The sequence below is a fragment of the Ranitomeya variabilis genome, unplaced genomic scaffold (genome assembly GCF_051348905.1).
Source record: "Ranitomeya variabilis isolate aRanVar5 unplaced genomic scaffold, aRanVar5.hap1 Scaffold_317, whole genome shotgun sequence".
NCBI classification, from domain to species: domain Eukaryota; kingdom Metazoa; phylum Chordata; class Amphibia; order Anura; family Dendrobatidae; genus Ranitomeya; species Ranitomeya variabilis.
In genome coordinates, this window is record NW_027508062.1 from 1 (window position 1) to 26,255 (window position 26,255).

Sequence of the window (26,255 nt, forward strand, 5' to 3'; positions counted from 1 at the left end):
AATACAACGCATTGAAAAACCGGTGGTCCACAAGAGGGAGACAATGTTTCAAAAAAGAATTCCTGCGGTCAGAAATGCAGTATGTATGGCAGAACTACTCATTGAATGCTTCAATTTAAATAGCAAGTGCTGACAGACAGCAGGGGCCTAGTTTGGTAGCCGACACAGTATATTTGCAACACTGTAAGAAAGGCCTAAATCTTAACACACCTGTTGCAGCAACCAGTAAAGACAAATTGATTGATTGATTGATTGATTGATTGATTGATTGCATATTGAATGCAATGCAATGTTTGACAGACATAGGTGAAAGCAAGGCCAGGCAAGGCGCAGAAAATGTTGCAATTGGCCAGGAGAAATCAAACAAAATGCTACACTTGGCCTGAGAAAAGTGCTTCTTTGACCCTGAAATCAATTCCCATAAAGGGTTAAAAGACAACTCGCGCTGATTTCAATTCAATCTGTTTTTAGAAACTGGATCAGAGAAGGAGTGCACTGGTCCCGGAGATACTGCAATAACGGGTCAATGCGTGGAGTGGACAGAGCAAGCTCTTCTTCCATCTCCCTGTTCCAAAAATCCATTTAATATATGGTCCCCAAATAGGGGACGTATCAGATATTAAACTGATAAGAACAGATACTACACTTGATCTTAGCCAAAAGGCCGAGAAGCGATACCGAAGCCGCTGCGCCCCGTGGGCCGCACCAAGGCCTACCACCAATACCCATTGTGGAGACAGAGCAAAAGATTGCCGCAGGGAGGACATTTTCAGAAACTCTGGAGGGAGGCCTTCTCAATGACAGTTCTGCTGTCAATGACAGTTCTGCTGTGTATGTGTGTCTGTGTGTGAGAGACGGAGAGTGTGTGTGTCTGTCTGTCTGTCTGTCTGTGTGTGAGTGTTTGTTCAAGCTGTGCACGACGCGTTTTGAATCTGCATAACTCCGCCTACTTTGACCACACCCTCCAGCCAGCCCCATTGTGACAGCACATGAATGTTCCGTGCTAAGATTCTATCTACTGCAGGCAGCGCACCTGGTTGGTGAAAAGCATTAGAATGCTCACACACACACAGGTGTAGATGGACAAGACAAGCCTATTCAAGATCAGCACAGGCACCATTTTTACTTACTTTTTTTCTTTTAAAAATGCATATAATACAACGCATTGAAAAACCGGTGGTCACAAGAGGGAGACAATGTTTCAAAAAAGAATTCCTGCGGTCAGAAATGCAGTATGTATGGCAGAACTACTCATTGAATGCTTCAATTTAAATAGCAAGTGCTGACAGACAGCAGGGGCCTAGTTTGGTAGCCGACACAGTATATTTGCAACACTGTAAGAAAGGCCTAAATCTTAACACACCTGTTGCAGCAACCAGTAAAGACAAATTGATTGATTGATTGATTGATTGATTGATTGATTGCATATTGAATGCAATGCAATGTTTGACAGACATAGGTGAAAGCAAGGCCAGGCAAGGCGCAGAAAATGTTGCAATTGGCCAGGAGAAATCAAACAAAATGCTACACTTGGCCTGAGAAAAGTGCTTCTTTGACCCTGAAATCAATTCCCATAAAGGGTTAAAAGACAACTCGCGCTGATTTCAATTCAATCTGTTTTTAGAAACTGGATCAGAGAAGGAGTGCACTGGTCCCGGAGATACTGCAATAACGGGTCAATGCGTGGAGTGGACAGAGCAAGCTCTTCTTCCATCTCCCTGTTCCAAAAATCCATTTAATATATGGTCCCCAAATAGGGGACGTATCAGATATTAAACTGATAAGAACAGATACTACACTTGATCTTAGCCAAAAGGCCGAGAAGCGATACCGAAGCCGCTGCGCCCCGTGGGCCGCACCAAGGCCTACCACAATACCCATTGTGGAGACAGAGCAAAAGATTGCCGCAGGGAGGACATTTTCAGAAACTCTGGAGGGAGGCCTTCTCAATGACAGTTCTGCTGTCAATGACAGTTCTGCTGTGTATGTGTGTCTGTGTGTGAGAGACGGAGAGTGTGTGTGTCTGTCTGTCTGTCTGTCTGTGTGTGAGTGTTTGTTCAAGCTGTGCACGACGCGTTTTGAATCTGCATAACTCCGCCTACTTTGACCACACCCTCCAGCCAGCCCCATTGTGACAGCACATGAATGTTCCGTGCTAAGATTCTATCTACTGCAGGCAGCGCACCTGGTTGGTGAAAAGCATTAGAATGCTCACACACACACAGGTGTAGATGGACAAGACAAGCCTATTCAAGATCAGCACAGGCACCATTTTTACTTACTTTTTTTCTTTTAAAAATGCATATAATACAACGCATTGAAAAACCGGTGGTCCACAAGAGGGAGACAATGTTTCAAAAAAGAATTCCTGCGGTCAGAAATGCAGTATGTATGGCAGAACTACTCATTGAATGCTTCAATTTAAATAGCAAGTGCTGACAGACAGCAGGGGCCTAGTTTGGTAGCCGACACAGTATATTTGCAACACTGTAAGAAAGGCCTAAATCTTAACACACCTGTTGCAGCAACCAGTAAAGACAAATTGATTGATTGATTGATTGATTGATTGATTGATTGCATATTGAATGCAATGCAATGTTTGACAGACATAGGTGAAAGCAAGGCCAGCAAGGCGCAGAAAATGTTGCAATTGGCCAGGAGAAATCAAACAAAATGCTACACTTGGCCTGAGAAAAGTGCTTCTTTGACCCTGAAATCAATTCCCATAAAGGGTTAAAAGACAACTCGCGCTGATTTCAATTCAATCTGTTTTTAGAAACTGGATCAGAGAAGGAGTGCACTGGTCCCGGAGATACTGCAATAACGGGTCAATGCGTGGAGTGGACAGAGCAAGCTCTTCTTCCATCTCCCTGTTCCAAAAATCCATTTAATATATGGTCCCCAAATAGGGGACGTATCAGATATTAAACTGATAAGAACAGATACTACACTTGATCTTAGCCAAAAGGCCGAGAAGCGATACCGAAGCCGCTGCGCCCCGTGGGCCGCACCAAGGCCTACCACCAATACCCATTGTGGAGACAGAGCAAAAGATTGCCGCAGGGAGGACATTTTCAGAAACTCTGGAGGGAGGCCTTCTCAATGACAGTTCTGCTGTCAATGACAGTTCTGCTGTGTATGTGTGTCTGTGTGTGAGAGACGGAGAGTGTGTGTGTCTGTCTGTCTGTCTGTCTGTGTGTGAGTGTTTGTTCAAGCTGTGCACGACGCGTTTTGAATCTGCATAACTCCGCCTACTTTGACCACACCCTCCAGCCAGCCCCATTGTGACAGCACATGAATGTTCCGTGCTAAGATTCTATCTACTGCAGGCAGCGCACCTGGTTGGTGAAAAGCATTAGAATGCTCACACACACACAGGTGTAGATGGACAAGACAAGCCTATTCAAGATCAGCACAGGCACCATTTTTACTTACTTTTTTTCTTTTAAAAATGCATATAATACAACGCATTGAAAAACCGGTGGTCCACAAGAGGGAGACAATGTTTCAAAAAAGAATTCCTGCGGTCAGAAATGCAGTATGTATGGCAGAACTACTCATTGAATGCTTCAATTTAAATAGCAAGTGCTGACAGACAGCAGGGGCCTAGTTTGGTAGCCGACACAGTATATTTGCAACACTGTAAGAAAGGCCTAAATCTTAACACACCTGTTGCAGCAACCAGTAAAGACAAATTGATTGATTGATTGATTGATTGATTGATTGATTGCATATTGAATGCAATGCAATGTTTGACAGACATAGGTGAAAGCAAGGCCAGGCAAGGCGCAGAAAATGTTGCAATTGGCCAGGAGAAATCAAACAAAATGCTACACTTGGCCTGAGAAAAGTGCTTCTTTGACCCTGAAATCAATTCCCATAAAGGGTTAAAAGACAACTCGCGCTGATTTCAATTCAATCTGTTTTTAGAAACTGGATCAGAGAAGGAGTGCACTGGTCCCGGAGATACTGCAATAACGGGTCAATGCGTGGAGTGGACAGAGCAAGCTCTTCTTCCATCTCCCTGTTCCAAAAATCCATTTAATATATGGTCCCCAAATAGGGGACGTATCAGATATTAAACTGATAAGAACAGATACTACACTTGATCTTAGCCAAAAGGCCGAGAAGCGATACCGAAGCCGCTGCGCCCCGTGGGCCGCACCAAGGCCTACCACCAATACCCATTGTGGAGACAGAGCAAAAGATTGCCGCAGGGAGGACATTTTCAGAAACTCTGGAGGGAGGCCTTCTCAATGACAGTTCTGCTGTCAATGACAGTTCTGCTGTGTATGTGTGTCTGTGTGTGAGAGACGGAGAGTGTGTGTGTCTGTCTGTCTGTCTGTCTGTGTGTGAGTGTTTGTTCAAGCTGTGCACGACGCGTTTTGAATCTGCATAACTCCGCCTACTTTGACCACACCCTCCAGCCAGCCCCATTGTGACAGCACATGAATGTTCCGTGCTAAGATTCTATCTACTGCAGGCAGCGCACCTGGTTGGTGAAAAGCATTAGAATGCTCACACACACACAGGTGTAGATGGACAAGACAAGCCTATTCAAGATCAGCACAGGCACCATTTTTACTTACTTTTTTTCTTTTAAAAATGCATATAATACAACGCATTGAAAAACCGGTGGTCCACAAGAGGGAGACAATGTTTCAAAAAAGAATTCCTGCGGTCAGAAATGCAGTATGTATGGCAGAACTACTCATTGAATGCTTCAATTTAAATAGCAAGTGCTGACAGACAGCAGGGGCCTAGTTTGGTAGCCGACACAGTATATTTGCAACACTGTAAGAAAGGCCTAAATCTTAACACACCTGTTGCAGCAACCAGTAAAGACAAATTGATTGATTGATTGATTGATTGATTGATTGATTGCATATTGAATGCAATGCAATGTTTGACAGACATAGGTGAAAGCAAGGCCAGGCAAGGCGCAGAAAATGTTGCAATTGGCCAGGAGAAATCAAACAAAATGCTACACTTGGCCTGAGAAAAGTGCTTCTTTGACCCTGAAATCAATTCCCATAAAGGGTTAAAAGACAACTCGCGCTGATTTCAATTCAATCTGTTTTTAGAAACTGGATCAGAGAAGGAGTGCACTGGTCCCGGAGATACTGCAATAACGGGTCAATGCGTGGAGTGGACAGAGCAAGCTCTTCTTCCATCTCCCTGTTCCAAAAATCCATTTAATATATGGTCCCCAAATAGGGGACGTATCAGATATTAAACTGATAAGAACAGATACTACACTTGATCTTAGCCAAAAGGCCGAGAAGCGATACCGAAGCCGCTGCGCCCCGTGGGCCGCACCAAGGCCTACCACCAATACCCATTGTGGAGACAGAGCAAAAGATTGCCGCAGGGAGGACATTTTCAGAAACTCTGGAGGGAGGCCTTCTCAATGACAGTTCTGCTGTCAATGACAGTTCTGCTGTGTATGTGTGTCTGTGTGTGAGAGACGGAGAGTGTGTGTGTCTGTCTGTCTGTCTGTCTGTGTGTGAGTGTTTGTTCAAGCTGTGCACGACGCGTTTTGAATCTGCATAACTCCGCCTACTTTGACCACACCCTCCAGCCAGCCCCATTGTGACAGCACATGAATGTTCCGTGCTAAGATTCTATCTACTGCAGGCAGCGCACCTGGTTGGTGAAAAGCATTAGAATGCTCACACACACACAGGTGTAGATGGACAAGACAAGCCTATTCAAGATCAGCACAGGCACCATTTTTACTTACTTTTTTTCTTTTAAAAATGCATATAATACAACGCATTGAAAAACCGGTGGTCCACAAGAGGGAGACAATGTTTCAAAAAAGAATTCCTGCGGTCAGAAATGCAGTATGTATGGCAGAACTACTCATTGAATGCTTCAATTTAAATAGCAAGTGCTGACAGACAGCAGGGGCCTAGTTTGGTAGCCGACACAGTATATTTGCAACACTGTAAGAAAGGCCTAAATCTTAACACACCTGTTGCAGCAACCAGTAAAGACAAATTGATTGATTGATTGATTGATTGATTGATTGCATATTGAATGCAATGCAATGTTTGACAGACATAGGTGAAAGCAAGGCCAGGCAAGGCGCAGAAAATGTTGCAATTGGCCAGGAGAAATCAAACAAAATGCTACACTTGGCCTGAGAAAAGTGCTTCTTTGACCCTGAAATCAATTCCCATAAAGGGTTAAAAGACAACTCGCGCTGATTTCAATTCAATCTGTTTTTAGAAACTGGATCAGAGAAGGAGTGCACTGGTCCCGGAGATACTGCAATAACGGGTCAATGCGTGGAGTGGACAGAGCAAGCTCTTCTTCCATCTCCCTGTTCCAAAAATCCATTTAATATATGGTCCCCAAATAGGGGACGTATCAGATATTAAACTGATAAGAACAGATACTACACTTGATCTTAGCCAAAAGGCCGAGAAGCGATACCGAAGCCGCTGCGCCCCGTGGGCCGCACCAAGGCCTACCACCAATACCCATTGTGGAGACAGAGCAAAAGATTGCCGCAGGGAGGACATTTTCAGAAACTCTGGAGGGAGGCCTTCTCAATGACAGTTCTGCTGTCAATGACAGTTCTGCTGTGTATGTGTGTCTGTGTGTGAGAGACGGAGAGTGTGTGTGTCTGTCTGTCTGTCTGTCTGTGTGTGAGTGTTTGTTCAAGCTGTGCACGACGCGTTTTGAATCTGCATAACTCCGCCTACTTTGACCACACCCTCCAGCCAGCCCCATTGTGACAGCACATGAATGTTCCGTGCTAAGATTCTATCTACTGCAGGCAGCGCACCTGGTTGGTGAAAAGCATTAGAATGCTCACACACACACAGGTGTAGATGGACAAGACAAGCCTATTCAAGATCAGCACAGGCACCATTTTTACTTACTTTTTTTCTTTTAAAAATGCATATAATACAACGCATTGAAAAACCGGTGGTCCACAAGAGGGAGACAATGTTTCAAAAAAGAATTCCTGCGGTCAGAAATGCAGTATGTATGGCAGAACTACTCATTGAATGCTTCAATTTAAATAGCAAGTGCTGACAGACAGCAGGGGCCTAGTTTGGTAGCCGACACAGTATATTTGCAACACTGTAAGAAAGGCCTAAATCTTAACACACCTGTTGCAGCAACCAGTAAAGACAAATTGATTGATTGATTGATTGATTGATTGATTGATTGCATATTGAATGCAATGCAATGTTTGACAGACATAGGTGAAAGCAAGGCCAGGCAAGGCGCAGAAAATGTTGCAATTGGCCAGGAGAAATCAAACAAAATGCTACACTTGGCCTGAGAAAAGTGCTTCTTTGACCCTGAAATCAATTCCCATAAAGGGTTAAAAGACAACTCGCGCTGATTTCAATTCAATCTGTTTTTAGAAACTGGATCAGAGAAGGAGTGCACTGGTCCCGGAGATACTGCAATAACGGGTCAATGCGTGGAGTGGACAGAGCAAGCTCTTCTTCCATCTCCCTGTTCCAAAAATCCATTTAATATATGGTCCCCAAATAGGGGACGTATCAGATATTAAACTGATAAGAACAGATACTACACTTGATCTTAGCCAAAAGGCCGAGAAGCGATACCGAAGCCGCTGCGCCCCGTGGGCCGCACCAAGGCCTACCACCAATACCCATTGTGGAGACAGAGCAAAAGATTGCCGCAGGGAGGACATTTTCAGAAACTCTGGAGGGAGGCCTTCTCAATGACAGTTCTGCTGTCAATGACAGTTCTGCTGTGTATGTGTGTCTGTGTGTGAGAGACGGAGAGTGTGTGTGTCTGTCTGTCTGTCTGTCTGTGTGTGAGTGTTTGTTCAAGCTGTGCACGACGCGTTTTGAATCTGCATAACTCCGCCTACTTTGACCACACCCTCCAGCCAGCCCCATTGTGACAGCACATGAATGTTCCGTGCTAAGATTCTATCTACTGCAGGCAGCGCACCTGGTTGGTGAAAAGCATTAGAATGCTCACACACACACAGGTGTAGATGGACAAGACAAGCCTATTCAAGATCAGCACAGGCACCATTTTTACTTACTTTTTTTCTTTTAAAAATGCATATAATACAACGCATTGAAAAACCGGTGGTCCACAAGAGGGAGACAATGTTTCAAAAAAGAATTCCTGCGGTCAGAAATGCAGTATGTATGGCAGAACTACTCATTGAATGCTTCAATTTAAATAGCAAGTGCTGACAGACAGCAGGGGCCTAGTTTGGTAGCCGACACAGTATATTTGCAACACTGTAAGAAAGGCCTAAATCTTAACACACCTGTTGCAGCAACCAGTAAAGACAAATTGATTGATTGATTGATTGATTGATTGATTGATTGCATATTGAATGCAATGCAATGTTTGACAGACATAGGTGAAAGCAAGGCCAGGCAAGGCGCAGAAAATGTTGCAATTGGCCAGGAGAAATCAAACAAAATGCTACACTTGGCCTGAGAAAAGTGCTTCTTTGACCCTGAAATCAATTCCCATAAAGGGTTAAAAGACAACTCGCGCTGATTTCAATTCAATCTGTTTTTAGAAACTGGATCAGAGAAGGAGTGCACTGGTCCCGGAGATACTGCAATAACGGGTCAATGCGTGGAGTGGACAGAGCAAGCTCTTCTTCCATCTCCCTGTTCCAAAAATCCATTTAATATATGGTCCCCAAATAGGGGACGTATCAGATATTAAACTGATAAGAACAGATACTACACTTGATCTTAGCCAAAAGGCCGAGAAGCGATACCGAAGCCGCTGCGCCCCGTGGGCCGCACCAAGGCCTACCACCAATACCCATTGTGGAGACAGAGCAAAAGATTGCCGCAGGGAGGACATTTTCAGAAACTCTGGAGGGAGGCCTTCTCAATGACAGTTCTGCTGTCAATGACAGTTCTGCTGTGTATGTGTGTCTGTGTGTGAGAGACGGAGAGTGTGTGTGTCTGTCTGTCTGTCTGTCTGTGTGTGAGTGTTTGTTCAAGCTGTGCACGACGCGTTTTGAATCTGCATAACTCCGCCTACTTTGACCACACCCTCCAGCCAGCCCCATTGTGACAGCACATGAATGTTCCGTGCTAAGATTCTATCTACTGCAGGCAGCGCACCTGGTTGGTGAAAAGCATTAGAATGCTCACACACACACAGGTGTAGATGGACAAGACAAGCCTATTCAAGATCAGCACAGGCACCATTTTTACTTACTTTTTTTCTTTTAAAAATGCATATAATACAACGCATTGAAAAACCGGTGGTCCACAAGAGGGAGACAATGTTTCAAAAAAGAATTCCTGCGGTCAGAAATGCAGTATGTATGGCAGAACTACTCATTGAATGCTTCAATTTAAATAGCAAGTGCTGACAGACAGCAGGGGCCTAGTTTGGTAGCCGACACAGTATATTTGCAACACTGTAAGAAAGGCCTAAATCTTAACACACCTGTTGCAGCAACCAGTAAAGACAAATTGATTGATTGATTGATTGATTGATTGATTGATTGCATATTGAATGCAATGCAATGTTTGACAGACATAGGTGAAAGCAAGGCCAGGCAAGGCGCAGAAAATGTTGCAATTGGCCAGGAGAAATCAAACAAAATGCTACACTTGGCCTGAGAAAAGTGCTTCTTTGACCCTGAAATCAATTCCCATAAAGGGTTAAAAGACAACTCGCGCTGATTTCAATTCAATCTGTTTTTAGAAACTGGATCAGAGAAGGAGTGCACTGGTCCCGGAGATACTGCAATAACGGGTCAATGCGTGGAGTGGACAGAGCAAGCTCTTCTTCCATCTCCCTGTTCCAAAAATCCATTTAATATATGGTCCCCAAATAGGGGACGTATCAGATATTAAACTGATAAGAACAGATACTACACTTGATCTTAGCCAAAAGGCCGAGAAGCGATACCGAAGCCGCTGCGCCCCGTGGGCCGCACCAAGGCCTACCACCAATACCCATTGTGGAGACAGAGCAAAAGATTGCCGCAGGGAGGACATTTTCAGAAACTCTGGAGGGAGGCCTTCTCAATGACAGTTCTGCTGTCAATGACAGTTCTGCTGTGTATGTGTGTCTGTGTGTGAGAGACGGAGAGTGTGTGTGTCTGTCTGTCTGTCTGTCTGTGTGTGAGTGTTTGTTCAAGCTGTGCACGACGCGTTTTGAATCTGCATAACTCCGCCTACTTTGACCACACCCTCCAGCCAGCCCCATTGTGACAGCACATGAATGTTCCGTGCTAAGATTCTATCTACTGCAGGCAGCGCACCTGGTTGGTGAAAAGCATTAGAATGCTCACACACACACAGGTGTAGATGGACAAGACAAGCCTATTCAAGATCAGCACAGGCACCATTTTTACTTACTTTTTTTCTTTTAAAAATGCATATAATACAACGCATTGAAAAACCGGTGGTCCACAAGAGGGAGACAATGTTTCAAAAAAGAATTCCTGCGGTCAGAAATGCAGTATGTATGGCAGAACTACTCATTGAATGCTTCAATTTAAATAGCAAGTGCTGACAGACAGCAGGGGCCTAGTTTGGTAGCCGACACAGTATATTTGCAACACTGTAAGAAAGGCCTAAATCTTAACACACCTGTTGCAGCAACCAGTAAAGACAAATTGATTGATTGATTGATTGATTGATTGATTGATTGCATATTGAATGCAATGCAATGTTTGACAGACATAGGTGAAAGCAAGGCCAGGCAAGGCGCAGAAAATGTTGCAATTGGCCAGGAGAAATCAAACAAAATGCTACACTTGGCCTGAGAAAAGTGCTTCTTTGACCCTGAAATCAATTCCCATAAAGGGTTAAAAGACAACTCGCGCTGATTTCAATTCAATCTGTTTTTAGAAACTGGATCAGAGAAGGAGTGCACTGGTCCCGGAGATACTGCAATAACGGGTCAATGCGTGGAGTGGACAGAGCAAGCTCTTCTTCCATCTCCCTGTTCCAAAAATCCATTTAATATATGGTCCCCAAATAGGGGACGTATCAGATATTAAACTGATAAGAACAGATACTACACTTGATCTTAGCCAAAAGGCCGAGAAGCGATACCGAAGCCGCTGCGCCCCGTGGGCCGCACCAAGGCCTACCACCAATACCCATTGTGGAGACAGAGCAAAAGATTGCCGCAGGGAGGACATTTTCAGAAACTCTGGAGGGAGGCCTTCTCAATGACAGTTCTGCTGTCAATGACAGTTCTGCTGTGTATGTGTGTCTGTGTGTGAGAGACGGAGAGTGTGTGTGTCTGTCTGTCTGTCTGTCTGTGTGTGAGTGTTTGTTCAAGCTGTGCACGACGCGTTTTGAATCTGCATAACTCCGCCTACTTTGACCACACCCTCCAGCCAGCCCCATTGTGACAGCACATGAATGTTCCGTGCTAAGATTCTATCTACTGCAGGCAGCGCACCTGGTTGGTGAAAAGCATTAGAATGCTCACACACACACAGGTGTAGATGGACAAGACAAGCCTATTCAAGATCAGCACAGGCACCATTTTTACTTACTTTTTTTCTTTTAAAAATGCATATAATACAACGCATTGAAAAACCGGTGGTCCACAAGAGGGAGACAATGTTTCAAAAAAGAATTCCTGCGGTCAGAAATGCAGTATGTATGGCAGAACTACTCATTGAATGCTTCAATTTAAATAGCAAGTGCTGACAGACAGCAGGGGCCTAGTTTGGTAGCCGACACAGTATATTTGCAACACTGTAAGAAAGGCCTAAATCTTAACACACCTGTTGCAGCAACCAGTAAAGACAAATTGATTGATTGATTGATTGATTGATTGATTGATTGCATATTGAATGCAATGCAATGTTTGACAGACATAGGTGAAAGCAAGGCCAGGCAAGGCGCAGAAAATGTTGCAATTGGCCAGGAGAAATCAAACAAAATGCTACACTTGGCCTGAGAAAAGTGCTTCTTTGACCCTGAAATCAATTCCCATAAAGGGTTAAAAGACAACTCGCGCTGATTTCAATTCAATCTGTTTTTAGAAACTGGATCAGAGAAGGAGTGCACTGGTCCCGGAGATACTGCAATAACGGGTCAATGCGTGGAGTGGACAGAGCAAGCTCTTCTTCCATCTCCCTGTTCCAAAAATCCATTTAATATATGGTCCCCAAATAGGGGACGTATCAGATATTAAACTGATAAGAACAGATACTACACTTGATCTTAGCCAAAAGGCCGAGAAGCGATACCGAAGCCGCTGCGCCCCGTGGGCCGCACCAAGGCCTACCACCAATACCCATTGTGGAGACAGAGCAAAAGATTGCCGCAGGGAGGACATTTTCAGAAACTCTGGAGGGAGGCCTTCTCAATGACAGTTCTGCTGTCAATGACAGTTCTGCTGTGTATGTGTGTCTGTGTGTGAGAGACGGAGAGTGTGTGTGTCTGTCTGTCTGTCTGTCTGTGTGTGAGTGTTTGTTCAAGCTGTGCACGACGCGTTTTGAATCTGCATAACTCCGCCTACTTTGACCACACCCTCCAGCCAGCCCCATTGTGACAGCACATGAATGTTCCGTGCTAAGATTCTATCTACTGCAGGCAGCGCACCTGGTTGGTGAAAAGCATTAGAATGCTCACACACACACAGGTGTAGATGGACAAGACAAGCCTATTCAAGATCAGCACAGGCACCATTTTTACTTACTTTTTTTCTTTTAAAAATGCATATAATACAACGCATTGAAAAACCGGTGGTCCACAAGAGGGAGACAATGTTTCAAAAAAGAATTCCTGCGGTCAGAAATGCAGTATGTATGGCAGAACTACTCATTGAATGCTTCAATTTAAATAGCAAGTGCTGACAGACAGCAGGGGCCTAGTTTGGTAGCCGACACAGTATATTTGCAACACTGTAAGAAAGGCCTAAATCTTAACACACCTGTTGCAGCAACCAGTAAAGACAAATTGATTGATTGATTGATTGATTGATTGATTGCATATTGAATGCAATGCAATGTTTGACAGACATAGGTGAAAGCAAGGCCAGGCAAGGCGCAGAAAATGTTGCAATTGGCCAGGAGAAATCAAACAAAATGCTACACTTGGCCTGAGAAAAGTGCTTCTTTGACCCTGAAATCAATTCCCATAAAGGGTTAAAAGACAACTCGCGCTGATTTCAATTCAATCTGTTTTTAGAAACTGGATCAGAGAAGGAGTGCACTGGTCCCGGAGATACTGCAATAACGGGTCAATGCGTGGAGTGGACAGAGCAAGCTCTTCTTCCATCTCCCTGTTCCAAAAATCCATTTAATATATGGTCCCCAAATAGGGGACGTATCAGATATTAAACTGATAAGAACAGATACTACACTTGATCTTAGCCAAAAGGCCGAGAAGCGATACCGAAGCCGCTGCGCCCCGTGGGCCGCACCAAGGCCTACCACCAATACCCATTGTGGAGACAGAGCAAAAGATTGCCGCAGGGAGGACATTTTCAGAAACTCTGGAGGGAGGCCTTCTCAATGACAGTTCTGCTGTCAATGACAGTTCTGCTGTGTATGTGTGTCTGTGTGTGAGAGACGGAGAGTGTGTGTGTCTGTCTGTCTGTCTGTCTGTGTGTGAGTGTTTGTTCAAGCTGTGCACGACGCGTTTTGAATCTGCATAACTCCGCCTACTTTGACCACACCCTCCAGCCAGCCCCATTGTGACAGCACATGAATGTTCCGTGCTAAGATTCTATCTACTGCAGGCAGCGCACCTGGTTGGTGAAAAGCATTAGAATGCTCACACACACACAGGTGTAGATGGACAAGACAAGCCTATTCAAGATCAGCACAGGCACCATTTTTACTTACTTTTTTTCTTTTAAAAATGCATATAATACAACGCATTGAAAAACCGGTGGTCCACAAGAGGGAGACAATGTTTCAAAAAAGAATTCCTGCGGTCAGAAATGCAGTATGTATGGCAGAACTACTCATTGAATGCTTCAATTTAAATAGCAAGTGCTGACAGACAGCAGGGGCCTAGTTTGGTAGCCGACACAGTATATTTGCAACACTGTAAGAAAGGCCTAAATCTTAACACACCTGTTGCAGCAACCAGTAAAGACAAATTGATTGATTGATTGATTGATTGATTGATTGATTGCATATTGAATGCAATGCAATGTTTGACAGACATAGGTGAAAGCAAGGCCAGGCAAGGCGCAGAAAATGTTGCAATTGGCCAGGAGAAATCAAACAAAATGCTACACTTGGCCTGAGAAAAGTGCTTCTTTGACCCTGAAATCAATTCCCATAAAGGGTTAAAAGACAACTCGCGCTGATTTCAATTCAATCTGTTTTTAGAAACTGGATCAGAGAAGGAGTGCACTGGTCCCGGAGATACTGCAATAACGGGTCAATGCGTGGAGTGGACAGAGCAAGCTCTTCTTCCATCTCCCTGTTCCAAAAATCCATTTAATATATGGTCCCCAAATAGGGGACGTATCAGATATTAAACTGATAAGAACAGATACTACACTTGATCTTAGCCAAAAGGCCGAGAAGCGATACCGAAGCCGCTGCGCCCCGTGGGCCGCACCAAGGCCTACCACCAATACCCATTGTGGAGACAGAGCAAAAGATTGCCGCAGGGAGGACATTTTCAGAAACTCTGGAGGGAGGCCTTCTCAATGACAGTTCTGCTGTCAATGACAGTTCTGCTGTGTATGTGTGTCTGTGTGTGAGAGACGGAGAGTGTGTGTGTCTGTCTGTCTGTCTGTCTGTGTGTGAGTGTTTGTTCAAGCTGTGCACGACGCGTTTTGAATCTGCATAACTCCGCCTACTTTGACCACACCCTCCAGCCAGCCCCATTGTGACAGCACATGAATGTTCCGTGCTAAGATTCTATCTACTGCAGGCAGCGCACCTGGTTGGTGAAAAGCATTAGAATGCTCACACACACACAGGTGTAGATGGACAAGACAAGCCTATTCAAGATCAGCACAGGCACCATTTTTACTTACTTTTTTTCTTTTAAAAATGCATATAATACAACGCATTGAAAAACCGGTGGTCCACAAGAGGGAGACAATGTTTCAAAAAAGAATTCCTGCGGTCAGAAATGCAGTATGTATGGCAGAACTACTCATTGAATGCTTCAATTTAAATAGCAAGTGCTGACAGACAGCAGGGGCCTAGTTTGGTAGCCGACACAGTATATTTGCAACACTGTAAGAAAGGCCTAAATCTTAACACACCTGTTGCAGCAACCAGTAAAGACAAATTGATTGATTGATTGATTGATTGATTGATTGATTGCATATTGAATGCAATGCAATGTTTGACAGACATAGGTGAAAGCAAGGCCAGGCAAGGCGCAGAAAATGTTGCAATTGGCCAGGAGAAATCAAACAAAATGCTACACTTGGCCTGAGAAAAGTGCTTCTTTGACCCTGAAATCAATTCCCATAAAGGGTTAAAAGACAACTCGCGCTGATTTCAATTCAATCTGTTTTTAGAAACTGGATCAGAGAAGGAGTGCACTGGTCCCGGAGATACTGCAATAACGGGTCAATGCGTGGAGTGGACAGAGCAAGCTCTTCTTCCATCTCCCTGTTCCAAAAATCCATTTAATATATGGTCCCCAAATAGGGGACGTATCAGATATTAAACTGATAAGAACAGATACTACACTTGATCTTAGCCAAAAGGCCGAGAAGCGATACCGAAGCCGCTGCGCCCCGTGGGCCGCACCAAGGCCTACCACCAATACCCATTGTGGAGACAGAGCAAAAGATTGCCGCAGGGAGGACATTTTCAGAAACTCTGGAGGGAGGCCTTCTCAATGACAGTTCTGCTGTCAATGACAGTTCTGCTGTGTATGTGTGTCTGTGTGTGAGAGACGGAGAGTGTGTGTGTCTGTCTGTCTGTCTGTCTGTGTGTGAGTGTTTGTTCAAGCTGTGCACGACGCGTTTTGAATCTGCATAACTCCGCCTACTTTGACCACACCCTCCAGCCAGCCCCATTGTGACAGCACATGAATGTTCCGTGCTAAGATTCTATCTACTGCAGGCAGCGCACCTGGTTGGTGAAAAGCATTAGAATGCTCACACACACACAGGTGTAGATGGACAAGACAAGCCTATTCAAGATCAGCACAGGCACCATTTTTACTTACTTTTTTTCTTTTAAAAATGCATATAATACAACGCATTGAAAAACCGGTGGTCCACAAGAGGGAGACAATGTTTCAAAAAAGAATTCCTGCGGTCAGAAATGCAGTATGTATGGCAGAACTACTCATTGAATGCTTCAATTTAAATAGCAAGTGCTGACAGACAGCAGGGGCCTAGTTTGGTAGCCGACACAGTATATTTGCAACACTGTAAGAAAGGCCTAAATCTTAACACACCTGTTGCAGCAACCAGTAAAGACAAATTGATTGATTGATTGATTGATTGATTGATTGATTGCATATTGAATGCAATGCAATGTTTGACAGACATAGGTGAAAGCAAGGCCAGGCAAGGCGCAGAAAATGTTGCAATTGGCCAGGAGAAATCAAACAAAATGCTACACTTGGCCTGAGAAAAGTGCTTCTTTGACCCTGAAATCAATTCCCATAAAGGGTTAAAAGACAACTCGCGCTGATTTCAATTCAATCTGTTTTTAGAAACTGGATCAGAGAAGGAGTGCACTGGTCCCGGAGATACTGCAATAACGGGTCAATGCGTGGAGTGGACAGAGCAAGCTCTTCTTCCATCTCCCTGTTCCAAAAATCCATTTAATATATGGTCCCCAAATAGGGGACGTATCAGATATTAAACTGATAAGAACAGATACTACACTTGATCTTAGCCAAAAGGCCGAGAAGCGATACCGAAGCCGCTGCGCCCCGTGGGCCGCACCAAGGCCTACCACCAATACCCATTGTGGAGACAGAGCAAAAGATTGCCGCAGGGAGGACATTTTCAGAAACTCTGGAGGGAGGCCTTCTCAATGACAGTTCTGCTGTCAATGACAGTTCTGCTGTGTATGTGTGTCTGTGTGTGAGAGACGGAGAGTGTGTGTGTCTGTCTGTCTGTCTGTCTGTGTGTGAGTGTTTGTTCAAGCTGTGCACGACGCGTTTTGAATCTGCATAACTCCGCCTACTTTGACCACACCCTCCAGCCAGCCCCATTGTGACAGCACATGAATGTTCCGTGCTAAGATTCTATCTACTGCAGGCAGCGCACCTGGTTGGTGAAAAGCATTAGAATGCTCACACACACACAGGTGTAGATGGACAAGACAAGCCTATTCAAGATCAGCACAGGCACCATTTTTACTTACTTTTTTTCTTTTAAAAATGCATATAATACAACGCATTGAAAAACCGGTGGTCCACAAGAGGGAGACAATGTTTCAAAAAAGAATTCCTGCGGTCAGAAATGCAGTATGTATGGCAGAACTACTCATTGAATGCTTCAATTTAAATAGCAAGTGCTGACAGACAGCAGGGGCCTAGTTTGGTAGCCGACACAGTATATTTGCAACACTGTAAGAAAGGCCTAAATCTTAACACACCTGTTGCAGCAACCAGTAAAGACAAATTGATTGATTGATTGATTGATTGATTGATTGATTGCATATTGAATGCAATGCAATGTTTGACAGACATAGGTGAAAGCAAGGCCAGGCAAGGCGCAGAAAATGTTGCAATTGGCCAGGAGAAATCAAACAAAATGCTACACTTGGCCTGAGAAAAGTGCTTCTTTGACCCTGAAATCAATTCCCATAAAGGGTTAAAAGACAACTCGCGCTGATTTCAATTCAATCTGTTTTTAGAAACTGGATCAGAGAAGGAGTGCACTGGTCCCGGAGATACTGCAATAACGGGTCAATGCGTGGAGTGGACAGAGCAAGCTCTTCTTCCATCTCCCTGTTCCAAAAATCCATTTAATATATGGTCCCCAAATAGGGGACGTATCAGATATTAAACTGATAAGAACAGATTTTTTTTTTTTTTTTTTTTTTTTTTTTTTTTTTTTTTTTTTTTTTTTTTTTCCAGATACACTCAGATTACAAGTACCATCACACATATTTGTATACATATGATGATGGACCAAATCCATCATCGTGTTCAAATATATTTCAAGTTATTTAATTTTTAACTTTTTGTTTTAAGGAAATAAACAAAAAACAAATACATTCCAAAAACAGATATTACAAAAAGTATGTTACAAAATTACTATTACTTAGAACTAAATTTTATACACATGAAACAGAATCAATACCACTTCCTAGTTTTCCCACATATTACGGTATCATTCCTCCTCTAACTGCAAAGATCGCTAAATAATCCAACATAGACTCTGACACACCAGATGGAGAAGCCATCTCTCCCTCTGTGTGTACTCTTAACGCTTTAACCACTTTATACGTTATAAAAAATCTTTCTGGATCATTAGCAAGACTGCTCTTAATCTTTTCATGTAACTCTTGAAAAACAACTCCAATTTCCTTCATACTTGTCAACTCTTCTTTCAATGTAGGAAGCAAAGGAAGCTCCCTTGCTTTTTCCCATACACTCTTCTCCTTTTTACCTCCAAATACTGATGTGGACAACCCAGAAATGTTATCCTTCTTAGTCCTTTTTATTACCAGTGTCGAACTTTCCTCAACAATCTCTTCAGGTTCTAAATCTTCCACTTGACATTCTGTGTCACCCCATTGTACTTTATGTTCTTCTTTTTCCTCTTTTCCCTTTTCCTCTATACCACTCGTACTTATATTTAATCTCACCTCCTGCACCTGTTTTTCCCTCCTTCTCTCCGGACACTCTCTAAATAAATGGCCCTTCCCTCCACATAGGTTACAGACCTTCCCTTCTTGACAGTCTGCAAACACATGGCCTTCGTTTAAACATTTGGAGCACACAATCTTCGTACAATCTTCCGCAACATGACCATACTGCTTACAATTCTTACAGAAGACACCCATACCTGCAAAAAAAAGATCACCTGTTGCACTTCCCACTTTAAACCTTGCTGGTGGCAAAAACCAATTTCCACTACCGTCTTTTCTAAGTTTACAAACAAATTTCCATTTGCCAGTCCAAAAACCATGCGAGTTCATCACTTTTCCTTTTCTTTCTTCTATCTCACAGAATTTCCTCAGAAAACACTCAATGTCATTTTCCTTCACATATGGAGAATACATTTTTACAATAAACATCTTGCGATTTACTTCAAAATGAGGAATTACCTTCACCCCATCCATTCTTGGATCCGTCTTCCTCTCACACCATCGCTCCAGAAACTGCAGATAATAAACTTCTTGACAAAAAGTAATATCAAAATGCCCACGTCTTGGGTAATCCATAATTGATAGAATCCATGATCTATCCAATTGAAACAAACCTAAAAGAAGTTCCTTAATCACGAAGTCCAGATTCTTCACATCTTTCATGTTCTCGTCCATCGCAAACCGTACTGCATTCTTTGTCCTCATATAACCCGGTATCTCTTCCATCTTCAAGGTTACCAAAACCACGAACGTTCTCCAGAAAACGACCTTCAGACACCTTTTCCAAGGTGACCCGGTAGGTGATCGCCTCTCGTTGCCCAGGGACTAAGCCGGCTCCCCAATAGCAGCAGGGGGGTGAAGCCACACCGCTAGATGCAGCGATCCCCCCAGGCCAAGGAGTCGGGTACCCTGGGCACCTCAGGCCAGACCAAGTGCAGCAACAATCAAGCCACTACACTTGATCTTAGCCAAAAGGCCGAGAAGCGATACCGAAGCCGCTGCGCCCCGTGGGCCGCACCAAGGCCTACCACCAATACCCATTGTGGAGACAGAGCAAAAGATTGCCGCAGGGAGGACATTTTCAGAAACTCTGGAGGGAGGCCTTCTCAATGACAGTTCTGCTGTCAATGACAGTTCTGCTGTGTATGTGTGTCTGTGTGTGAGAGACGGAGAGTGTGTGTGTCTGTCTGTCTGTCTGTCTGTGTGTGAGTGTTTGTTCAAGCTGTGCACGACGCGTTTTGAATCTGCATAACTCCGCCTACTTTGACCACACCCTCCAGCCAGCCCCATTGTGACAGCACATGAATGTTCCGTGCTAAGATTCTATCTACTGCAGGCAGCGCACCTGGTTGGTGAAAAGCATTAGAATGCTCACACACACACAGGTGTAGATGGACAAGACAAGCCTATTCAAGATCAGCACAGGCACCATTTTTACTTACTTTTTTTCTTTTAAAAATGCATATAATACAACGCATTGAAAAACCGGTGGTCCACAAGAGGGAGACAATGTTTCAAAAAAGAATTCCTGCGGTCAGAAATGCAGTATGTATGGCAGAACTACTCATTGAATGCTTCAATTTAAATAGCAAGTGCTGACAGACAGCAGGGGCCTAGTTTGGTAGCCGACACAGTATATTTGCAACACTGTAAGAAAGGCCTAAATCTTAACACACCTGTTGCAGCAACCAGTAAAGACAAATTGATTGATTGATTGATTGATTGATTGATTGATTGCATATTGAATGCAATGCAATGTTTGACAGACATAGGTGAAAGCAAGGCCAGGCAAGGCGCAGAAAATGTTGCAATTGGCCAGGAGAAATCAAACAAAATGCTACACTTGGCCTGAGAAAAGTGCTTCTTTGACCCTGAAATCAATTCCCATAAAGGGTTAAAAGACAACTCGCGCTGATTTCAATTCAATCTGTTTTTAGAAACTGGATCAGAGAAGGAGTGCACTGGTCCCGGAGATACTGCAATAACGGGTCAATGCGTGGAGTGGACAGAGCAAGCTCTTCTTCCATCTCCCTGTTCCAAAAATCCATTTAATATATGGTCCCCAAATAGGGGACGTATCAGATATTAAACTGATAAGAACAGATACTACACTTGATCTTAGCCAAAAGGCCGAGAAGCGATACCGAAGCCGCTGCGCCCCGTGGGCCGCACCAAGGCCTACCACCAATACCCATTGTGGAGACAGAGCAAAAGATTGCCGCAGGGAGGACATTTTCAGAAACTCTGGAGGGAGGCCTTCTCAATGACAGTTCTGCTGTCAATGACAGTTCTGCTGTGTATGTGTGTCTGTGTGTGAGAGACGGAGAGTGTGTGTGTCTGTCTGTCTGTCTGTCTGTGTGTGAGTGTTTGTTCAAGCTGTGCACGACGCGTTTTGAATCTGCATAACTCCGCCTACTTTGACCACACCCTCCAGCCAGCCCCATTGTGACAGCACATGAATGTTCCGTGCTAAGATTCTATCTACTGCAGGCAGCGCACCTGGTTGGTGAAAAGCATTAGAATGCTCACACACACACAGGTGTAGATGGACAAGACAAGCCTATTCAAGATCAGCACAGGCACCATTTTTACTTACTTTTTTTCTTTTAAAAATGCATATAATACAACGCATTGAAAAACCGGTGGTCCACAAGAGGGAGACAATGTTTCAAAAAAGAATTCCTGCGGTCAGAAATGCAGTATGTATGGCAGAACTACTCATTGAATGCTTCAATTTAAATAGCAAGTGCTGACAGACAGCAGGGGCCTAGTTTGGTAGCCGACACAGTATATTTGCAACACTGTAAGAAAGGCCTAAATCTTAACACACCTGTTGCAGCAACCAGTAAAGACAAATTGATTGATTGATTGATTGATTGATTGATTGATTGCATATTGAATGCAATGCAATGTTTGACAGACATAGGTGAAAGCAAGGCCAGGCAAGGCGCAGAAAATGTTGCAATTGGCCAGGAGAAATCAAACAAAATGCTACACTTGGCCTGAGAAAAGTGCTTCTTTGACCCTGAAATCAATTCCCATAAAGGGTTAAAAGACAACTCGCGCTGATTTCAATTCAATCTGTTTTTAGAAACTGGATCAGAGAAGGAGTGCACTGGTCCCGGAGATACTGCAATAACGGGTCAATGCGTGGAGTGGACAGAGCAAGCTCTTCTTCCATCTCCCTGTTCCAAAAATCCATTTAATATATGGTCCCCAAATAGGGGACGTATCAGATATTAAACTGATAAGAACAGATACTACACTTGATCTTAGCCAAAAGGCCGAGAAGCGATACCGAAGCCGCTGCGCCCCGTGGGCCGCACCAAGGCCTACCACCAATACCCATTGTGGAGACAGAGCAAAAGATTGCCGCAGGGAGGACATTTTCAGAAACTCTGGAGGGAGGCCTTCTCAATGACAGTTCTGCTGTCAATGACAGTTCTGCTGTGTATGTGTGTCTGTGTGTGAGAGACGGAGAGTGTGTGTGTCTGTCTGTCTGTCTGTCTGTGTGTGAGTGTTTGTTCAAGCTGTGCACGACGCGTTTTGAATCTGCATAACTCCGCCTACTTTGACCACACCCTCCAGCCAGCCCCATTGTGACAGCACATGAATGTTCCGTGCTAAGATTCTATCTACTGCAGGCAGCGCACCTGGTTGGTGAAAAGCATTAGAATGCTCACACACACACAGGTGTAGATGGACAAGACAAGCCTATTCAAGATCAGCACAGGCACCATTTTTACTTACTTTTTTTCTTTTAAAAATGCATATAATACAACGCATTGAAAAACCGGTGGTCCACAAGAGGGAGACAATGTTTCAAAAAAGAATTCCTGCGGTCAGAAATGCAGTATGTATGGCAGAACTACTCATTGAATGCTTCAATTTAAATAGCAAGTGCTGACAGACAGCAGGGGCCTAGTTTGGTAGCCGACACAGTATATTTGCAACACTGTAAGAAAGGCCTAAATCTTAACACACCTGTTGCAGCAACCAGTAAAGACAAATTGATTGATTGATTGATTGATTGATTGATTGATTGCATATTGAATGCAATGCAATGTTTGACAGACATAGGTGAAAGCAAGGCCAGGCAAGGCGCAGAAAATGTTGCAATTGGCCAGGAGAAATCAAACAAAATGCTACACTTGGCCTGAGAAAAGTGCTTCTTTGACCCTGAAATCAATTCCCATAAAGGGTTAAAAGACAACTCGCGCTGATTTCAATTCAATCTGTTTTTAGAAACTGGATCAGAGAAGGAGTGCACTGGTCCCGGAGATACTGCAATAACGGGTCAATGCGTGGAGTGGACAGAGCAAGCTCTTCTTCCATCTCCCTGTTCCAAAAATCCATTTAATATATGGTCCCCAAATAGGGGACGTATCAGATATTAAACTGATAAGAACAGATACTACACTTGATCTTAGCCAAAAGGCCGAGAAGCGATACCGAAGCCGCTGCGCCCCGTGGGCCGCACCAAGGCCTACCACCAATACCCATTGTGGAGACAGAGCAAAAGATTGCCGCAGGGAGGACATTTTCAGAAACTCTGGAGGGAGGCCTTCTCAATGACAGTTCTGCTGTCAATGACAGTTCTGCTGTGTATGTGTGTCTGTGTGTGAGAGACGGAGAGTGTGTGTGTCTGTCTGTCTGTCTGTCTGTGTGTGAGTGTTTGTTCAAGCTGTGCACGACGCGTTTTGAATCTGCATAACTCCGCCTACTTTGACCACACCCTCCAGCCAGCCCCATTGTGACAGCACATGAATGTTCCGTGCTAAGATTCTATCTACTGCAGGCAGCGCACCTGGTTGGTGAAAAGCATTAGAATGCTCACACACACACAGGTGTAGATGGACAAGACAAGCCTATTCAAGATCAGCACAGGCACCATTTTTACTTACTTTTTTTCTTTTAAAAATGCATATAATACAACGCATTGAAAAACCGGTGGTCCACAAGAGGGAGACAATGTTTCAAAAAAGAATTCCTGCGGTCAGAAATGCAGTATGTATGGCAGAACTACTCATTGAATGCTTCAATTTAAATAGCAAGTGCTGACAGACAGCAGGGGCCTAGTTTGGTAGCCGACACAGTATATTTGCAACACTGTAAGAAAGGCCTAAATCTTAACACACCTGTTGCAGCAACCAGTAAAGACAAATTGATTGATTGATTGATTGATTGATTGATTGATTGCATATTGAATGCAATGCAATGTTTGACAGACATAGGTGAAAGCAAGGCCAGGCAAGGCGCAGAAAATGTTGCAATTGGCCAGGAGAAATCAAACAAAATGCTACACTTGGCCTGAGAAAAGTGCTTCTTTGACCCTGAAATCAATTCCCATAAAGGGTTAAAAGACAACTCGCGCTGATTTCAATTCAATCTGTTTTTAGAAACTGGATCAGAGAAGGAGTGCACTGGTCCCGGAGATACTGCAATAACGGGTCAATGCGTGGAGTGGACAGAGCAAGCTCTTCTTCCATCTCCCTGTTCCAAAAATCCATTTAATATATGGTCCCCAAATAGGGGACGTATCAGATATTAAACTGATAAGAACAGATACTACACTTGATCTTAGCCAAAAGGCCGAGAAGCGATACCGAAGCCGCTGCGCCCCGTGGGCCGCACCAAGGCCTACCACCAATACCCATTGTGGAGACAGAGCAAAAGATTGCCGCAGGGAGGACATTTTCAGAAACTCTGGAGGGAGGCCTTCTCAATGACAGTTCTGCTGTCAATGACAGTTCTGCTGTGTATGTGTGTCTGTGTGTGAGAGACGGAGAGTGTGTGTGTCTGTCTGTCTGTCTGTCTGTGTGTGAGTGTTTGTTCAAGCTGTGCACGACGCGTTTTGAATCTGCATAACTCCGCCTACTTTGACCACACCCTCCAGCCAGCCCCATTGTGACAGCACATGAATGTTCCGTGCTAAGATTCTATCTACTGCAGGCAGCGCACCTGGTTGGTGAAAAGCATTAGAATGCTCACACACACACAGGTGTAGATGGACAAGACAAGCCTATTCAAGATCAGCACAGGCACCATTTTTACTTACTTTTTTTCTTTTAAAAATGCATATAATACAACGCATTGAAAAACCGGTGGTCCACAAGAGGGAGACAATGTTTCAAAAAAGAATTCCTGCGGTCAGAAATGCAGTATGTATGGCAGAACTACTCATTGAATGCTTCAATTTAAATAGCAAGTGCTGACAGACAGCAGGGGCCTAGTTTGGTAGCCGACACAGTATATTTGCAACACTGTAAGAAAGGCCTAAATCTTAACACACCTGTTGCAGCAACCAGTAAAGACAAATTGATTGATTGATTGATTGATTGATTGATTGATTGCATATTGAATGCAATGCAATGTTTGACAGACATAGGTGAAAGCAAGGCCAGGCAAGGCGCAGAAAATGTTGCAATTGGCCAGGAGAAATCAAACAAAATGCTACACTTGGCCTGAGAAAAGTGCTTCTTTGACCCTGAAATCAATTCCCATAAAGGGTTAAAAGACAACTCGCGCTGATTTCAATTCAATCTGTTTTTAGAAACTGGATCAGAGAAGGAGTGCACTGGTCCCGGAGATACTGCAATAACGGGTCAATGCGTGGAGTGGACAGAGCAAGCTCTTCTTCCATCTCCCTGTTCCAAAAATCCATTTAATATATGGTCCCCAAATAGGGGACGTATCAGATATTAAACTGATAAGAACAGATACTACACTTGATCTTAGCCAAAAGGCCGAGAAGCGATACCGAAGCCGCTGCGCCCCGTGGGCCGCACCAAGGCCTACCACCAATACCCATTGTGGAGACAGAGCAAAAGATTGCCGCAGGGAGGACATTTTCAGAAACTCTGGAGGGAGGCCTTCTCAATGACAGTTCTGCTGTCAATGACAGTTCTGCTGTGTATGTGTGTCTGTGTGTGAGAGACGGAGAGTGTGTGTGTCTGTCTGTCTGTCTGTCTGTGTGTGAGTGTTTGTTCAAGCTGTGCACGACGCGTTTTGAATCTGCATAACTCCGCCTACTTTGACCACACCCTCCAGCCAGCCCCATTGTGACAGCACATGAATGTTCCGTGCTAAGATTCTATCTACTGCAGGCAGCGCACCTGGTTGGTGAAAAGCATTAGAATGCTCACACACACACAGGTGTAGATGGACAAGACAAGCCTATTCAAGATCAGCACAGGCACCATTTTTACTTACTTTTTTTCTTTTAAAAATGCATATAATACAACGCATTGAAAAACCGGTGGTCCACAAGAGGGAGACAATGTTTCAAAAAAGAATTCCTGCGGTCAGAAATGCAGTATGTATGGCAGAACTACTCATTGAATGCTTCAATTTAAATAGCAAGTGCTGACAGACAGCAGGGGCCTAGTTTGGTAGCCGACACAGTATATTTGCAACACTGTAAGAAAGGCCTAAATCTTAACACACCTGTTGCAGCAACCAGTAAAGACAAATTGATTGATTGATTGATTGATTGATTGATTGATTGCATATTGAATGCAATGCA

The 26,255-nt window shown here is 44.0% G+C and overlaps 20 non-coding genes and 1 pseudogene across 20 annotated transcripts; all 21 read right to left on the reverse strand.

Moving 5' to 3' along the window:
• Window positions 1–485: 485 nt before the first annotated feature.
• LOC143789705 (U2 spliceosomal RNA) lies at window positions 486–676 on the reverse strand. Its single transcript, XR_013219353.1, has one exon. It is a non-coding gene; the product is annotated as a U2 spliceosomal RNA (small nuclear RNA).
• A 962-nt stretch (window positions 677–1,638) lies between these two features.
• Window positions 1,639–1,829, reverse strand: LOC143789720 (U2 spliceosomal RNA). Its single transcript, XR_013219367.1, has one exon. It is a non-coding gene; the product is annotated as a U2 spliceosomal RNA (small nuclear RNA).
• Window positions 1,830–2,790: 961 nt separating this feature from the next.
• Window positions 2,791–2,981, reverse strand: LOC143789731 (U2 spliceosomal RNA). Its single transcript, XR_013219378.1, has one exon. It is a non-coding gene; the product is annotated as a U2 spliceosomal RNA (small nuclear RNA).
• A 963-nt stretch (window positions 2,982–3,944) lies between these two features.
• Window positions 3,945–4,135, reverse strand: LOC143789742 (U2 spliceosomal RNA). The gene has a single exon (XR_013219389.1). It is a non-coding gene; the product is annotated as a U2 spliceosomal RNA (small nuclear RNA).
• A 963-nt stretch (window positions 4,136–5,098) lies between these two features.
• LOC143789753 (U2 spliceosomal RNA) lies at window positions 5,099–5,289 on the reverse strand. Its single transcript, XR_013219401.1, has one exon. It is a non-coding gene; the product is annotated as a U2 spliceosomal RNA (small nuclear RNA).
• Window positions 5,290–6,248: 959 nt separating this feature from the next.
• On the reverse strand, window positions 6,249–6,439 carry LOC143789710 (U2 spliceosomal RNA). The gene has a single exon (XR_013219357.1). It is a non-coding gene; the product is annotated as a U2 spliceosomal RNA (small nuclear RNA).
• A 963-nt stretch (window positions 6,440–7,402) lies between these two features.
• LOC143789711 (U2 spliceosomal RNA) lies at window positions 7,403–7,593 on the reverse strand. The gene has a single exon (XR_013219358.1). It is a non-coding gene; the product is annotated as a U2 spliceosomal RNA (small nuclear RNA).
• A 963-nt stretch (window positions 7,594–8,556) lies between these two features.
• Window positions 8,557–8,747, reverse strand: LOC143789712 (U2 spliceosomal RNA). The gene has a single exon (XR_013219359.1). It is a non-coding gene; the product is annotated as a U2 spliceosomal RNA (small nuclear RNA).
• Window positions 8,748–9,710: 963 nt separating this feature from the next.
• On the reverse strand, window positions 9,711–9,901 carry LOC143789713 (U2 spliceosomal RNA). The gene has a single exon (XR_013219360.1). It is a non-coding gene; the product is annotated as a U2 spliceosomal RNA (small nuclear RNA).
• A 963-nt stretch (window positions 9,902–10,864) lies between these two features.
• Window positions 10,865–11,055, reverse strand: LOC143789714 (U2 spliceosomal RNA). The gene has a single exon (XR_013219361.1). It is a non-coding gene; the product is annotated as a U2 spliceosomal RNA (small nuclear RNA).
• A 963-nt stretch (window positions 11,056–12,018) lies between these two features.
• On the reverse strand, window positions 12,019–12,209 carry LOC143789715 (U2 spliceosomal RNA). Its single transcript, XR_013219362.1, has one exon. It is a non-coding gene; the product is annotated as a U2 spliceosomal RNA (small nuclear RNA).
• A 959-nt stretch (window positions 12,210–13,168) lies between these two features.
• On the reverse strand, window positions 13,169–13,359 carry LOC143789716 (U2 spliceosomal RNA). Its single transcript, XR_013219363.1, has one exon. It is a non-coding gene; the product is annotated as a U2 spliceosomal RNA (small nuclear RNA).
• Window positions 13,360–14,322: 963 nt separating this feature from the next.
• Window positions 14,323–14,513, reverse strand: LOC143789717 (U2 spliceosomal RNA). Its single transcript, XR_013219364.1, has one exon. It is a non-coding gene; the product is annotated as a U2 spliceosomal RNA (small nuclear RNA).
• A 963-nt stretch (window positions 14,514–15,476) lies between these two features.
• On the reverse strand, window positions 15,477–15,667 carry LOC143789718 (U2 spliceosomal RNA). The gene has a single exon (XR_013219365.1). It is a non-coding gene; the product is annotated as a U2 spliceosomal RNA (small nuclear RNA).
• Window positions 15,668–16,630: 963 nt separating this feature from the next.
• On the reverse strand, window positions 16,631–16,821 carry LOC143789719 (U2 spliceosomal RNA). The gene has a single exon (XR_013219366.1). It is a non-coding gene; the product is annotated as a U2 spliceosomal RNA (small nuclear RNA).
• A 963-nt stretch (window positions 16,822–17,784) lies between these two features.
• On the reverse strand, window positions 17,785–17,955 carry LOC143789709 (U2 spliceosomal RNA; annotated as a pseudogene).
• A 2,726-nt stretch (window positions 17,956–20,681) lies between these two features.
• Window positions 20,682–20,872, reverse strand: LOC143789721 (U2 spliceosomal RNA). Its single transcript, XR_013219368.1, has one exon. It is a non-coding gene; the product is annotated as a U2 spliceosomal RNA (small nuclear RNA).
• A 963-nt stretch (window positions 20,873–21,835) lies between these two features.
• On the reverse strand, window positions 21,836–22,026 carry LOC143789722 (U2 spliceosomal RNA). Its single transcript, XR_013219369.1, has one exon. It is a non-coding gene; the product is annotated as a U2 spliceosomal RNA (small nuclear RNA).
• Window positions 22,027–22,989: 963 nt separating this feature from the next.
• On the reverse strand, window positions 22,990–23,180 carry LOC143789723 (U2 spliceosomal RNA). Its single transcript, XR_013219370.1, has one exon. It is a non-coding gene; the product is annotated as a U2 spliceosomal RNA (small nuclear RNA).
• A 963-nt stretch (window positions 23,181–24,143) lies between these two features.
• On the reverse strand, window positions 24,144–24,334 carry LOC143789724 (U2 spliceosomal RNA). The gene has a single exon (XR_013219371.1). It is a non-coding gene; the product is annotated as a U2 spliceosomal RNA (small nuclear RNA).
• A 963-nt stretch (window positions 24,335–25,297) lies between these two features.
• Window positions 25,298–25,488, reverse strand: LOC143789725 (U2 spliceosomal RNA). The gene has a single exon (XR_013219372.1). It is a non-coding gene; the product is annotated as a U2 spliceosomal RNA (small nuclear RNA).
• Window positions 25,489–26,255: the final 767 nt, after the last annotated feature.